We start from the raw sequence: 15128 nt of genomic DNA, 5'->3' as shown, positions 1-15128 counted from the left end.
TCCCATTCTCGAGTACAACCGATAGACATTCAGTACTACATAACACACCTTCCTCAGCAGTAATACGACTTTCCACTGCCTTCCGGAAACTTGTGAGAAAATACCATTTTTTTTTACCTCTATAGGATAAGTAATCCCAATAGCAGAGAGTTTACATTCTTCTCACATCCTCATTCCAGCCACTCTAGAATAGACACCTTCTTTGGGAATCTTTTAGGCCTCAAATTAGTTGACAATGTTAAAATACTCCCTATAACATGGTCAGACCATGCTCCAGTGATAATGGAATTAAAATCAACTACAACGCCTAGAAAAACCTGCCATTGGAGACTGAATGAATTGTTAATAAAGAAATTAGAATATAGAGATTCCATTGGAGGGTGTCTTAAAGATTACTTTGAAAGGAATGAGGGTAGTGTTACAAACAGTCATACCCTATGGGAGGCACATAAGGCGGTCATAAGGGGACACTGTATTTCGCTGTCTTCTCGGCTGAAAAAGAATTCTGCGTCTCTTACGAATGAGCTAAAAAAGAAACTAAAAAAACTGGAGGATGGAATGGTCTTATACCCCTCCTTGAGAAGGTTAAAACAGATTGTGCTCATACGAAATCAGTTGAAGGACGGTGAAATCGCCCAGGTGGAGAAAATGGTAACTTATACTAGACATACATATTACAGCAAAGCGAATAAACCTCATACCCTATTGGCCGCACAGCTAAACTCACAAAAGACACAATCAAATCCTTTTGCTATAAAAAATTCCCAGGGACAATTGCACTATGATCCAACACAAATTGCCAATATTTAGGAATATTATTCTAATTTATACAATTTACCTTCCCAACTACCCTCAGATCACACCACCAGAGATTCTATATTAAAAAAGTACCTTGATTCCTGTAAGCTCCCTAAAATGACTATATCGGATTTGACCAATCTAAACAGAGAATTTTCTCAGGAAGAAATAATAGATACTATTAAAGAACTACCAAATGGCAAGTCTCCTGGCCCAGATGGCCTTCCATACTCTTATTATAAAACTTTTTCTGAAATCTTACTTCCACATATGATCTCCCTTTTCAACTCCTTCTTAGGTGAAACTCCCATTCCGTCAAATATGTTAGAATCTTACATCACAGTCATTCCGAAATCCGGTAAGGATCCTTCGGAATGTGCTAGTTATAGACCAATTTCACTATTGAATTCGGACTTGAAGTTATTTACAAAAATACTGGCCAACAGACTTAGCTTAATTCTTCTGAAATTAATAGATAAAGACCAAGTAGGTTTCACCTTAAATAGACAAGCTGGAGATAACACTAGACGCACGGTCGATCTCATTGAGGTAATAAATAGGACTAAGTCCTCTGGACTTGTGTTAAGTTTAGACGCGGAAAAAGCGTTTGATCGCTTAAGTTGGCCTTTTATGGAATCTACCTTGCGAGCTTTTGGAGTCTCGGGACCGTTTATGACAGCGATCTCACACCTGTACTCATCCCCAACGGCACGAGTTAGACTCCCTCACGCCACATCTCAAAAAATAAAAATTCATAATGGGACAAGACAGGGATGTCCTCTGTCCCCATTATTATTTGTGCTATGTATAGAACCATTAGCGGTCCATGTCCGCGCAAATCCTGATGTTAAGGGGATAGTGGTAAAACATAGAGATTATAAGATAGCGCTATTTGCTGATGACGTATTGCTAACCATCTCTACTCCCCTGACCTCACTACCTTCCCTCCACTCCATTATCCACACTTATAGCCGTATGTCAGGATATAAGATAAATGAAGGTAAAACAGAAGCCTTACCCATTAACATACCTGACACCCAACTTTCTCTTCTTAAACTAAATTATCCGTATAGATGGCAGGATAACGCTATTACCTATTTAGGTGTACGCATTACCTCTAAATACTCTTCCCTTTACAAACATAATTTTCCTCAATTCTTTAAAGACATCAAATCCCAGATGGAAAAATGGTCTGGTCTCCCGATATCCCTTATTGGCAGGATTGCAGCAGTCAAAATGTCAGTATTGCCCAGATTCCTTTATTTATTAGAAACTTTGCCAGTATTAATACCTAGGGGAGCATTAAGGGGCTTTCAATCATCCATCCTCAGGTTTGTTTGGAGGGGGGGACGCCACAGGGTGGCGTTGTCTGTCTTGATGGCCAAAAAGAACTATGGAGGACTAGCACTGCCAGACGTCTTTGACTATTATTATTCAGTTCACCTTAAAAATATTCCATCATGGTCACAATTTCGGGCATATAATAAATGGACGGACATAGAGAAGCTGTGGTCGGCCCCGGTCCATTTATGTGCTTTGATATGGGACTCAAACTATCAGGTCAATCTAAAAGACTTACTTGGCCCGATGAGAACCACATTAAAAATATGGGAAACTGTCAGGACTAAATATTCATTAATGTCCCCCAACTCCCTTCTAACTCCCTTTATTTTTAATCCCTCTATTCCTGATAGTAATGATGTAGATATCATTTCCCCCTGGGTAGAGGCTGGGTTGTTTCACTTTGCAGATCTAGTGGACCCGATCAAAAGAACATTCCTAACCTTTCAAGCCCTTAGTGACAAGTTTAATCTTCCTAATGACACACAAAACTTTCTCCAAACCGTCACTTCACATGCAGGGTTAAGCTCACCTGAAGCTGCTTTCCCTAAACCAACATCCTTTGAGTTGTTGTGCAGGGGTGAGACCACCACGAGAGGTTTGATATCCTCCATTTACAATATTTTACATTCTTTCATATATCAAGATAATTGGAAACACCCCTACATGACAAAATGGGAAGAATATTTAGGCTATGAAATTCCAAGAGCCACATGGCAAACTATATGGGATAGAGCAGCAAAGTCTTTTTCCTGCGTAATACATAAAGAAAATCAATACAAAATTCTCTTTCAGTGGTATCACACACCGGAAGTATTAAACAAACTTTATCCACAAAATAATTCTAGTTGCTGGAGGTGTAGTATGGAGTTAGGTACACTACCACACATATTTTGGGATTGGCCCTCCCTGCGTCATTTTTGGTTGGAAGTGCAGTCTTTAATAGGGAAGATACTGAAACTGAAGATACATCTGAACCCAATCAATTATCTCTTAAATGTGCCCCCCCCTGGTATTAGAAAAAATAAACTCCGATTATTCCATTCCATACTCACGGCTGCAAAGTGTTTGATAGCCAAAGAATGGAAAAAGCCTACCCCTCCATCTGTACAAACCCTAACCAATAGGATTCTGGAAGTTAGGCGGATGGAATATCTCTCTGCAATGACAGATAACAGGCTTTCTCATTTCTACGAAACTTGGAAGGAATGGGATGATTATATAGAAGACGATAACCAACACTGAATGGAGGAGAGTCGGAAGAGGTGGCATAGGCATGGATGTATTCTATATTTCATATCTTGGTCAAACAGGTACTTTATTTTTATTATTTTTATCTTTTATTTATTTTTTCGTTCTTTTCCTTCTTCTTTTCATTTTCTTTATTCCGTTTCTGGAATCTAACCAAAATAATATAGATTGCTATGTTCCTACCTAATACACACTCACGGATTTGAATGTATTGTAGATAATCTATAAATCTGCAACTCAATTCCTATAGAAACATGGCAATTGCTTCAAGCTACCTAGTTGTAGGGTTCTTGTTACAATATTGCATATACGCTTTGACAATGAACTCTATTCTTGCTGCTGCAAGATTTTTCTTTCTTTGTTATTTTTATTTTTCTATTTTACTGAATTGAAAATTGTATTGATAAAACGATAAATAAACAGTTAAATAAAAAAAAAATCTGTAAAAATGTAATAAAAACAGCAAAAATTCTAAACGAGAGACAGGTGGCCAAAGAAAGCAAAACTAATCCTAAATATTTTTTTAGATATATAAATTAAAAAAAAACAAGGACAGAGCATGTAGGACCCCTTAATAATGATAATGGGGTGGTTGTCACAGGCGATCAAGAGAAAGCGGAGCTACTGAATGGGTTCTTTAGTTCTGTATATACTATGGAAGAAGGAGCTGACATTGGCCAGGTCAGTGCTGGTAACACATCATGTAATGTACTGAACTGGCTTAATGTAGAGATGGTACAAGGTAAGTTAAGTGATATAAATGTAAGCAAATCTCCAGGGCCAGATGGACTACACCCAAGAGTTCTTAGAGAGGTAAGTTCAGTAATATCTGTACCCCTGTTCATGATATTTAGAGATTCTCTGGTGTCTGGTATTGTGCCAAGGGACTGGCGCAAGGCGAATGTGGTGCCAATCTTCAAAAAGGGCTCTAGGTCTTCCCCAGGAAACTATAGACCGATAAGTTTAACGTGCATTGTGGGTAAATTGTTTGAAGGACTTATAAGGGATTACATACAGGAATACATAGGGGATAATAGTATTATAAGTGATAGCCAGCATGGGTTTACTAAGGATAGAAGTTGTCAAACCAATCTAATTTGCTTTTATGAAGAGGTGAGTAGAAGCCTTGACAGAGGAATGGCTGTGGATATAGTGTTTCTGGATTTTGCTAAAGCGTTTGATACTGTCCCTCATAGACGTCTGACAGGTAAGTTAAGGTCTTTGGGTTTCGAAATTTTAGTTTGTAACTGGATTGAACACTGGCTAATGGATCGTACCCAGAGAGTGGTGGTCAATGATTCGTACTCTGATTGGTCCCCGGTTATTAGTGGTGTACCCCAAGGTTCAGTACTAGGCCCGCTGTTGTTTAATTTATTTATCAATGATATAGAGGATGGTATTAACAGCTCCGTTTCTATCTTTGCAGATGACACCAAGCTTTGTAGCACGGTACAGTCTATAGAGGATGTGCATAAGTTACAAGATGACTTGGATAGACTAAGTGTCTGGGCATCCACTTGGCAAATGAGGTTCAATGTGGATAAATGTAAAGTTATGCATCTGGGTACTAATAACCTGCATGCATCGTATGTCTTAGGGGGGATTAAACTGTCAGAGTCACTGGTAGAGAAGGATCTGGGTGTACTTGTAGATCACAGACTACAGAATAGCATGCAATGTCAGGCTGCTGCTTCCAAAGCCGGCAGGATATTGTCATGTATCAAAAAAGGCATGGACTCAAGGGACAGAGACATAATACTCCCCCTTTATAAAGCATTGGTACGGCCTCACCTGGAATATGCTGTTCAGTTTTGGGCACCTGTCCATTAAAGGGACACTGCAGAGCTGGAAAGGGTGCAGAGACGCGCGACTAAACTAATATGGGGCATGGAACATCTTAGCTATGAGGAGCGATTAAAGGAGTTACAATTGTTTAGTCTTGAGAAGAGACGTTTAAGGGGGGATATGATAAATGTATATAAGTATATTAATGGCCCATACAAAAAATATGGAGAAAAACTGTTCCAGGTTAAACCCCCCCAAAGGACGAGGGGGCACTCCCTCCGTCTGGAGAAGAAAAAATTTAGTCTCAAGGGGCGACACGCCTTCTTTACCGTGAGGACTGTGAATTTATGGAACGGTCTACCTCAGGAACTGGTCACAGCAGGAACAATTAACAGCTTTAAAACAGGATTAGATACATTCATGGAACAAAATAACATTAATGCTTATAAAGAAATATAAAATCCCATCCCTTCCCTGGTTGAACTTGATGGACATATGTCTTTTTTCGACCGTACTAACTATGTAACTATGTAGTTCCTAAAAGGGGTATTTAATTTTTCATTTTCACAGACCACTGTTCCAAAAATCTGTCAAACACCTGTGGGGCGTAAATGCTCACTGCTCCCCTAATTACATTCCGTGAGGGGTTTAGTTTCCAAAATGGAGTCACATGTGGGGGGGGGGGGGGGTCCATTGTTCTGGCACTATGGGGGCTTTGTAGACACACGAGGCCTTCAATTCCGGACAAATTTTCTCTCCAAAATCCCAATGGCGCTCCCTTCCTTCTGAGCAGTGTAGTACGCCCGCAGAGCACTTTACATCCACAGATGGGGCATGCTCTTACTCAGAAGAAATGTGGTTACAAATTTTGGGGGGCTTTTTTTTCCCATTTTCCCTTGTGGGAATGAAAAATTTAGGGTAACACCAGCATTTTAGTTAAAAAAAATTTTTTTTTCATTTTCTTATCCAACTTTAATGAAAAATTGTCAAGCACCCGTGGGGTGTTAAAACTCACTATACCCCTTAATACTTTTCGTGAGGGGTGTAGTTTCCAAAATGGGGTCACACGTGGGTATTTATTTATTTATTTTGCGTTTATGTCAGAACCACTATAAAATCAGCCACCCCTGTGCAAATCACCATTTTAGGCCTCAAATGTACATAGTACACTCTAACTCCATCCTCCAGCTGTTGCAAAATTGCAACTCTCAACATGTACTGATCTGCACAGTGATCTCCAAACTGTACCCCTCTAAATCTTGCAATACTACATATCCCAGCATGCCCAAACAGCTGTCTGGGCATGCTGGGAGTTGTAGTTTTGCAACATCTGAAGGGCTACAGTTTAGAGACCACTGTATAGTGGTCTTCTAACTGTAGCCCTCCATATGTTGCTAGGCAACAACTCACTGGCTTCCATAGGATCGCGCACCAGGGAGATGCACCAGGGAGCCATATCTCATCGCTGCCCGCCCAGTAAGTGACCTCTGGCGCCGATGACCACCAGTTTCCTCACTCTTCCAGGACAAAAGTCGGTGGACAGAGCAGGGAACCGAACTCTAACTCCCCCACCCACAAACTGCTATTGGTCAGTCGTCTCCGACCGACCAATAGCAGGAATAGGAGGGGTGGCACCCCTGCCACCTTACTCCTATGCCTTCAGGGGGATCGGGGGTGTCTTAGACACCCCAGATCCTCCTTATTTTCCCGGTCACTGGAGACCCGTATGACCCGGAATCGCCGCAGATCGCCGGTCTGAATTGAACTGATCGCTGACATGGGGAGGGGGGGGGCTTCTCAGGACCCCCCAGGGGTTTGCACGTGATGCCTGCTGAGGCATGCTTTGGACACTTAAAAAAAAAATCACAATTTTTCACAGACAGAAATAAAATAAATGAGTCAAACAAGTCAAAGAACGGATTAAAAACAGGGGAACTTTATTATTTATTAAAATGTTTGTGTAGGGATTTTTGTAACCTTCCATCACTCACAAAGAGCGTACAGTAACTAACTCAGGACAGGAAAAACCTCCAGAGGGGAGGAAACCTGTAGGGAATCCATGGCTACTGTATTGCCCTTCCTCTGGGCATACTAAAGGAGGTTACCTCTAGAATTTGGGCAAAGTGTCTGTGTATGTGCGTGATTCGAGGGTTTATGCCTTCATCCAACTTCTTGCTGTAAGTCCGGAAATATGTGCCTTATTACAACGTCTTGATAGTCCGGAAATGCTACTCCACATCCTGGAAATAGTGCATCTAAGATAGGAAAACAAAAGATAGATTATTTACATGTTTATTATAGAAATGCACATGGAACTGCACTAAAGACCTTTTGGACACAACAATGTGACACTTACCAATCACAGTGATGTATTCAACTTCACATTCCCGCGCGCCTACAGTGTCCAGCATCGGCCCCTCACTGATGAAGAATGAGCAGGAGCTGTGTTATTTCTGCTCAGTGCTGCTCTCTGGTGGACAATGGTTATGACATCACATGTGTGACACGATGTTACCTCCTGGGAGTTCTATTTGAGCAGTGCTGCTCTCTGATTAGCTGAAACCTAAAAAGCTTTTTAACATATTCTGCATGACTGTTACCTAAGGGATTTTTTTTTTTTTAGCATTTTTTTAAATAAAATGACACTACTCCCTGTGCGTGTGTTATATTTGTTTATACTCAGTATTTCTAATATCATTTGCTGTCAGGGCATGCTTGGAGTTGTAGTTTTGCAACAGCTGGACAGACGTCTGTCAGAAGGGGGGGGGGGAGGGGGGACCACCAAAGATAAGGCAATGTGGGCTTTGAAAAACGCCACAGATACATTGTGTTTAGTCCCAGCCTAAGCCTAGGAACAGACACAATTTTTGTTTGAGGTTTATTTGGTAAAAAATAAAAATAAACACACCACAACAACTGCGTCCTCATTTCTATTCTCCCAAGACGCCATCTTTGTGTAATTTTTGCCAAAACCACTGGAGGAAATTTATCAAAACCTGTAAAGAGCAAAAGTGGTTGCCCATAGCAACCAGATAGTTTCTTTCATTTTTATGTGGTGGGCAGGAGAGAGTAATTGTGTCTATGGTGTTGTAGTGGTAGTGTAGGGTCTGTTGGTATTAACCCTAAGATGTCATGATGCCAGGGCGAGGTTTCCTTAGTGTTAATAGTCCTACCGCCAACCGTCCCAGAAACGGTAGGGAGAATAACCGAATATCCACAGCAGATTTTATGAATAAACTGAAGAACTTTACTTGAGGATTTTATACAACAGTCTTCAAACATAACAGTCTCTCTAGAGTGAACCGGGATACAGGTTCCTCACAGGTTGTGCTGGGACTCTGAAGCAATGAGCTTTGATGCTAGCCACTGTGCTACTAATTATAATATGTTAGCTGGTAGTAGTCACACAGGATTAGGTAGTTTGAGCTTTGGTAACTCACGTTTTAGTGGCTGCTGGATCTTAGGCTTTGGCCTAGCTGACTTGAATTGATGCTGATGAGATTTGTGCTGCTTGATAGTCCGGAACTAAGAGAGGCAAGAGCTAAGAGAGTGAATTGATTGACTACAGCCCCTTATATATTAAGGAGGCTGGACAAAGCTCATTGGCCGGCAAACCTGTAAGTCCTGTCCCAGGGAACTCTGGGTACATCACATGACCCTGTAAGGTCCTTAAACCATAGTACAATCGTAATTAAAGGCACGTGACCTGCTAAGGTCCTATACATAATATTTCCTATACATTAAATATATATATATGAACACAATTTACATGAGGCGACCAGGGGTAAGCCCTGCAAGAGTGCCCTATGAGAGTGAAAAAACTCTGGCTGAGGGGACTTTAGACAGGGACAGGACCAAGTCCTGTACCGGGACACCACATTTAAAAATGAAAAGTGAAAGAAGCGATCTGATTGGTTGCTATGGGCAACTGGTCAATTTTCCTCTGCACAAGTTTTCATACATGTCCCCCAATGTGTATTACTATTATGATAATAGACTTACCTCCCAACCGTCCCGAATCTGACGTGTTCTGCTTCTGTGATTTCCTGTGATGCACGGAGCCTCAGTGTGATCACTACTCACAGTACAGAGCGAAGCCCCAGGAGATCATGGAGTGTCTGCTCTATCATGTCATCTCCCCTGAGCTAAGAGGAAGCACTCATTGGTCCTGCAGCCTGGGAAAGGCACCTGCATCAACAAATCAGAGGCTTCCTGTTACAGGGGGCAGGGGGAGATGCTGCAGATGGATCAGCTACTTAACCCCTAAAGTAAATTTTTTTCTTATTCAAAATCTTTATTAATTTTCAATAATTTTCAATAAACAAAAAAACAATAACAAGGCACGACCGTGACAGAGGCACAAGGTGTTAAGCATGGCCTCAATGCAAGATAAAAAAACAGAATAAGTCATAAAGACCGTGCATGGCAGAAAGTGCGGTAAGCACTAGGAAGTCCGTTACTCGCGCAACAGACAGGAAGGACATTATGTCAAAGCAATCAGTGTACTCAACAAGGAACACCAACTTAGAATATGTAATAACCACATCAATGCTAAAGCGGCAAGGTTCAGAAGGGAAAGAATAGAGGGCTATAGATAAAAAGTGAAGAACAGAAAAATAAGAGGGTATGTAAAACACAGAAACAGGCAGACATGACAACATACAGAGACAAGGGTCTTACAGACAGACAAGAAACAACAAGGGAAGTAGGGCGGGAAGGTTACCAAGACAGACGAGAGAAAGCGTAGCCAAAAAAGGGTCATGGCGTCATAGAGGATCCCAAGGCCAATAGGTCACAGTACTCGGAGGTAGACTGGAAGGATGACCAATCATACCACGTTTTGGTACATCTTTCATTTTCTGCAGGGGTCAAGGCAATTAACTCCTCCATGTGCTGAAAATAATTCACCTCTGCAAGCCATTCCCCAACAGTCGGGGGCGTGGAAGACCTCCATTTACGGGGAATAACTGACTTAGCAGCCTGCAGAAAATAGCGTAAGAGAGATTTCCGGAAGGAAGTAGCAGAAATGTCAAACATGAAGAGCAGGACTGCCTCAGGGGAATCCGGAACAGTCACACCGGTGATATCGTGAGTGATAGAGCGTACTGAAGTCCAGAATGGACGCAGTGAGGGACAACCCCACCAGATGTGCAACATCGTATCAGTCGCTTGTCCACAACGCCAACAAAGGTCAGAGACTGACGGGTACCATCGATGCAACTGCTCCGGAGTCCTATACCAGCAGGAGAGTATTTTGTAGTTCGTCTCTTGTGATCTGTTAGGTATGATTGACTTATGTGAAAGGTGAAAGCATTTCTGCCATTGCTCCGGGGAGAACTGAGAGCCGAGGTCCGCCTCCCAAGCGCTACAGAAGGAGGGCAAAGAAGAGATGTGTTGAGTAAGCAACAATCTGTACAGAAACCCTATGGTGTGGGGGGGGCAAGGAGGGGGCCATGCAAAGTCCCTCAAAGGGAGTTAACTCCCGATGCAGGTGGGCCGAGCGTGACACCGAAGAGTAGAAATGTTTTAGTTGTATGTATTCAAAAGGCTTACGGGGATGGGGAGGTTCAACTGGACGTATGTCAGCAAGGGGCAATAAGCCCTCAGAAAAAAACACGTGAAAAAAACGGAGTGGGTCAGATTTGGAGCTCCCCACAGCTTGAAGAGTTTTTAAATGATCTTAATACCAACACATGGGGACTTCATTTTACTCATAATATCTTTCACAATAATGCAGAATTCCTAGATGTTGTCGTATTTCATGACGAAGCCAATAGACTAAGCATTCACACTTTTTTCAAGGAGGTAGATAGCAATAGCTATTTGGACTTTTCTAGCTCCCATTACAAAAAATGGATTTCTAACATCCCGTAAGGTCAGTTCAAGCGAATTAGACGGAACTGCTCTACTTTGGAAGATTTCAAACTCCAGAGCAACACTCTTAAAACTCGCTTTAAAGCAAAGAAATATCCTAAGGCCATTATAGAGTCGGCATACAAGAAGGCCAGCTTACAGACACAAGCCGAATGTCTGTCTAAAACAACACGCAACAATTCCAAAAACTATGACTGGTCCTCCAATTTTATTACCACCTTCACACGGGAAAATACGCAGGTTAAGGAAATTCTATCCAAACACTGGCCGATCCTATTAAAAGATCCCTACCTATGTGACATTCTACCCCACAAACCCTCGGTCACTTTTAGACGTGGGCGCACTCTACGCAATAAAGTCACCCCTAGCAGACTAAGAGCTGCTACTTCTGGCCAGACTAATAATTGTTTGACCAGTATAGGTAGCTATCAATGTGGCATCACAAGATGTAAATGTTGTGCCAGTATTAATAATCGCTTTAAAAAATTCACATCCACCAAAACAGGCGAGCATTTTAATATCAAAACCTTTTTAAACTGTTCCTCTCAATATGTGATATATCTACTGGAATGCCCTTGCAAACTCCAATATGTGGGCCGTACCATCCGTTGCCTACGGGAAAGAATTAACAAACATCGTAGCAACTTTTCATGGTTTCTTGCTACACAGTGTCTCCAGACACCTTCTTCAGGTACACAAGCAAGATTTCCGATGCATTACGGTTACACCTATTGAAGGCATCTCAAAAGAGGACCCGCAAAGATTCAGTACATTGAGGAAAAGAGAGAACTTTTGGATCTATAAACTCAAAACTCTTGCACCCGGAGGCCTTAATGAACTTATTGAATGCTCCCTGTAATCCTCACCAATATTATTATTATCTGTCCACAGGGTTATCTGTTTCTCTTGTATCAATTACTCAATATTTGTTATATATACTTTTGGTCCAATATTTACTCACTAATTTATCGAGTGTTTACATTTTAACATATTTTGCATCTTATTTACCGTGTGCTTCTATGTGGTTTTACTAACATCCCAACACTGCTCTAAATTCTAAATTCTCTAAATTTTATATTTATGACATTTATATTTATATTGATTTCCCTTATGTTAATATTGATTTTATATCCATGAATTTTATATATATATATAGATTTATATCCATATTTATAATATTTACATTTATATCTTTACTTTCATTTTATATCAATTTTTTTACCGTATTTTCCTATATACTGTTATTCTTTTATCTAATTTACCATAGACATTTGGGCTTCTGCTTTATATGTCACACTCTTTTCGACGAGGTTGTTGGTGATTTATTGCCCCCTTACGTCCGGTTTTATTATCATTATATTAAAACCATCTTATCTATTTTATTCTACACTTCTATGTGTATACTTGTCATAGACAGCTATGGTTTTGTTACCACTCATATATTCTTACATTTTGGTTATGTTACCCCTATGCCCTGATTTATTATGGCTCTCTAGACACGCTTCATCTGATAATCATGGGTCTATGATCCATTTCTATTAATCTCCTTTTTCTTTACATTTTATTATTTCTGGCAGTCCATTTGCAACTGCTGTAGGCCCTTAACTTTTAGCCCACCCCTATGAGTGTTTTTCTAGTTCTAATCGCGCTGCCTATTTATCATGTTCCGCCCCTTTTGTCACGGGGTAGGGCTAGTAACTCCGACCTTCGTAAATGACGGCCTCGCTTCCATCGTCCCATTCATAGCAACGCGTCCCTAACAACCAGCAGGGACGCGTCGCTTCCTGCAAACAGCACGGCAATGCCAGCTGATTGGCCGGACCGCGCAGTCCGCTGATGGGTCAATGCAGCTGTACGTCGCTGATTGGCTCCATCCCCCCGCCTCCCATGTGGTTAGCGACGCGTCCCTAGCAATCATCTCGGGATGAGTGCTGCCGTTATCTGCACTTATATATGTCGCTGCTTCAATGCAGCATCACAGAACATCCACCCCTTTAGCCTACCATGGTTCACACTATACAATTGTACATCCTTTCCTTACTATATTTTCATGTTTTTATGATTGTTGATTCTATGCTAGGTGTGTAAGGGCAACACCTGTAGTGACCTTTGACCATTCTAGCCACGCCCACTTTGCGTTTTTGGCGCCAGTTCACATTGTATTTAAACTTGCCATGTGTCCTATGTATGTTATGCTGATCTGATGAAGAGGGGTTTACCCTCGAAACGCGTCATCTTGTCCATTTTATTGTTTTTTTTAAATAAAATGTCCTGCTGAGGACTTTCCTATTACCTTTGGCATCCGCCTCATCTGTCTACAAGAGTCTGCAGCGCCATACCTGAGGGTTTTTTCCTGCTCTACTTCTAATATTGACTCCCAGGACGACTTGTTTCCTCCTGCAACCCATCGGCATAGCAGCGACTCGCACTACAGTACCCAGATTATATCGTGGGTGATATGCTTTTTTGCATAGATCTCAAGGATCTTTCATCTATAACCCCTTGCCTCCGGTGTTTTTGAGCTAGCAGCGCCTGGATTATCAGTGGTCCTTCTTCCTCTACCTCCTCGCAAAGTAAGATTAAGGTCACCACATAAGACAACAGTGCCCCTAAGTAGCGGGAGAGCAACATCAATAAAGTCAAGCAAAAAGGGGATCTGTTGGAGATTGGGGCAGTAGACATTAAGAATCGAGAATTCGTGTCCCCCAATACTTAAAGAAAAGATAAAGTAACGTGCATCCGGGACAATCGTACAGTTCAGAACCTGATGGGGAAGAGACTTGTGAATTGCGATCGCCACCCCACAGGATCTGGACAGAGGATTGTCAGCACAGAACCAGGAGGTGTAGTGTGGATGTTTGAGAGAGGGTGTGTGGCCTACCTTAAAATGTGTCTCTTGAAAACATACCAGATGAGCCCGTTGCTTGTGACAATGGTGAAGGATCTGAGCCCTTTTTTCCGGGGTGTTGAGACCTTTGGCATTAAAAGAAATAATCTTGAGATCTGCCATGAGAAACTCAGAGAAACCGAGAGAAAACAAAAAACCAGAGTTAGTACAGGAATGAGGTGCTATTATAGGGGGTCAGATAAAAAAAAAGGGGGGGGAAACAAAACACAGGGATAAGACAAGGGGGAAAAACAAAAAGGAGCAACACAAAAGGAGAACAGGTACACAACAAGAGCAGCAAACACCTACACAAGACAGACCAACAAAACAAGAGAGAAGAGAAAGAAGAAAAGAAAAGAAAAAAGAGGGGTAACGAAATAAGCAGTAGACAGACAGAGAGAAGAGACTACTGCTGCGGAAACTAACAAGAACAATAAGTAGTAAAGGAGGGAAGAAGTCCCAAGGACCAGATCGTCCCCAGGAGCCCTATACCTATAGGGGGTTAAAGTTAGTCAGGTAGCGAGAGAGACAGAACCCACTACACTGCTGAATATGTAACAGTAGCTGAAAAGAGGCCAAAAGTGCTAGAGGACAATGAAAATGAGTCAGATGAAAAGGGGGGAAAACATACAAAAAGCACAATTAGAGGCACTGGGGAGAGAATAGTGACATTACAGTTTCTAATACAATAATCCCAAATCCCCAAATGGCAACTATCAGTAGCACCAGAAGATAACATTAATAAAAATGAGCAATCAACTGCTAAATAGCACATTTCTAGTGGAAAGATCAAGTGGTAGGTTGCGAGGCCCTACGAGAAGCAGGAGCCACCGAGGGCAGCTGCGACTGGCGAGACTGAGGGGCCACTCGGGGTCCGCGAGAGTTTCTAGGAGGGAGTCCAGAGCGAGGGGCTCTCGCCGGAGGTGAAGTAGGGGGCGGGACTGGCCGTTGGAACGGTGGAACGGAGGGGAATGCAACCAAGGCCATTCCGGAAGCACCACCTCAGGTAAATCCAGAGCTTGGAGAAGGCTGGGAAGATCCTCCGGAGAGCGCAGGGACACCACGCTCCCCCTATTGCGCACTGTGAGGGAGAAAGGAAAACCCCAGCGGTACGGAAAGTCCCTGTCACGCAGGACCTGCAGGGGCTTAAGAGCAGCTCGTTGGGCCAGTGTATGGCGCGAGAGATCGGGGT

General features: G+C 42.1%; 1 protein-coding gene and 1 long non-coding RNA gene across 4 annotated transcripts in view; both read right to left on the bottom strand.

The window, feature by feature from the left end:
* LOC130296867 (pregnancy zone protein-like) overlaps positions 1-15128 on the bottom strand; it is a 595153-nt gene that overhangs the window by 280775 nt on the left and 299250 nt on the right. The window lies entirely within an intron of this gene.
* LOC130296870 (uncharacterized) lies at positions 7089-7649 on the bottom strand. The gene is made up of 2 exons (XR_008849321.1): positions 7532-7649; positions 7089-7430 (listed from the first exon to the last, which is right to left on the bottom strand). It is a non-coding gene; the product is annotated as an uncharacterized LOC130296870 (long non-coding RNA).

The sequence above is a fragment of the Hyla sarda genome, chromosome 12, assembly GCF_029499605.1.
Source record: "Hyla sarda isolate aHylSar1 chromosome 12, aHylSar1.hap1, whole genome shotgun sequence".
In the NCBI taxonomy this organism is placed as follows: Eukaryota; Metazoa; Chordata; class Amphibia; order Anura; family Hylidae; genus Hyla; species Hyla sarda.
The sequence above is the reverse complement of the archived record's forward strand: the minus strand, read 5'-3'. Positions and strand labels throughout refer to the sequence as shown.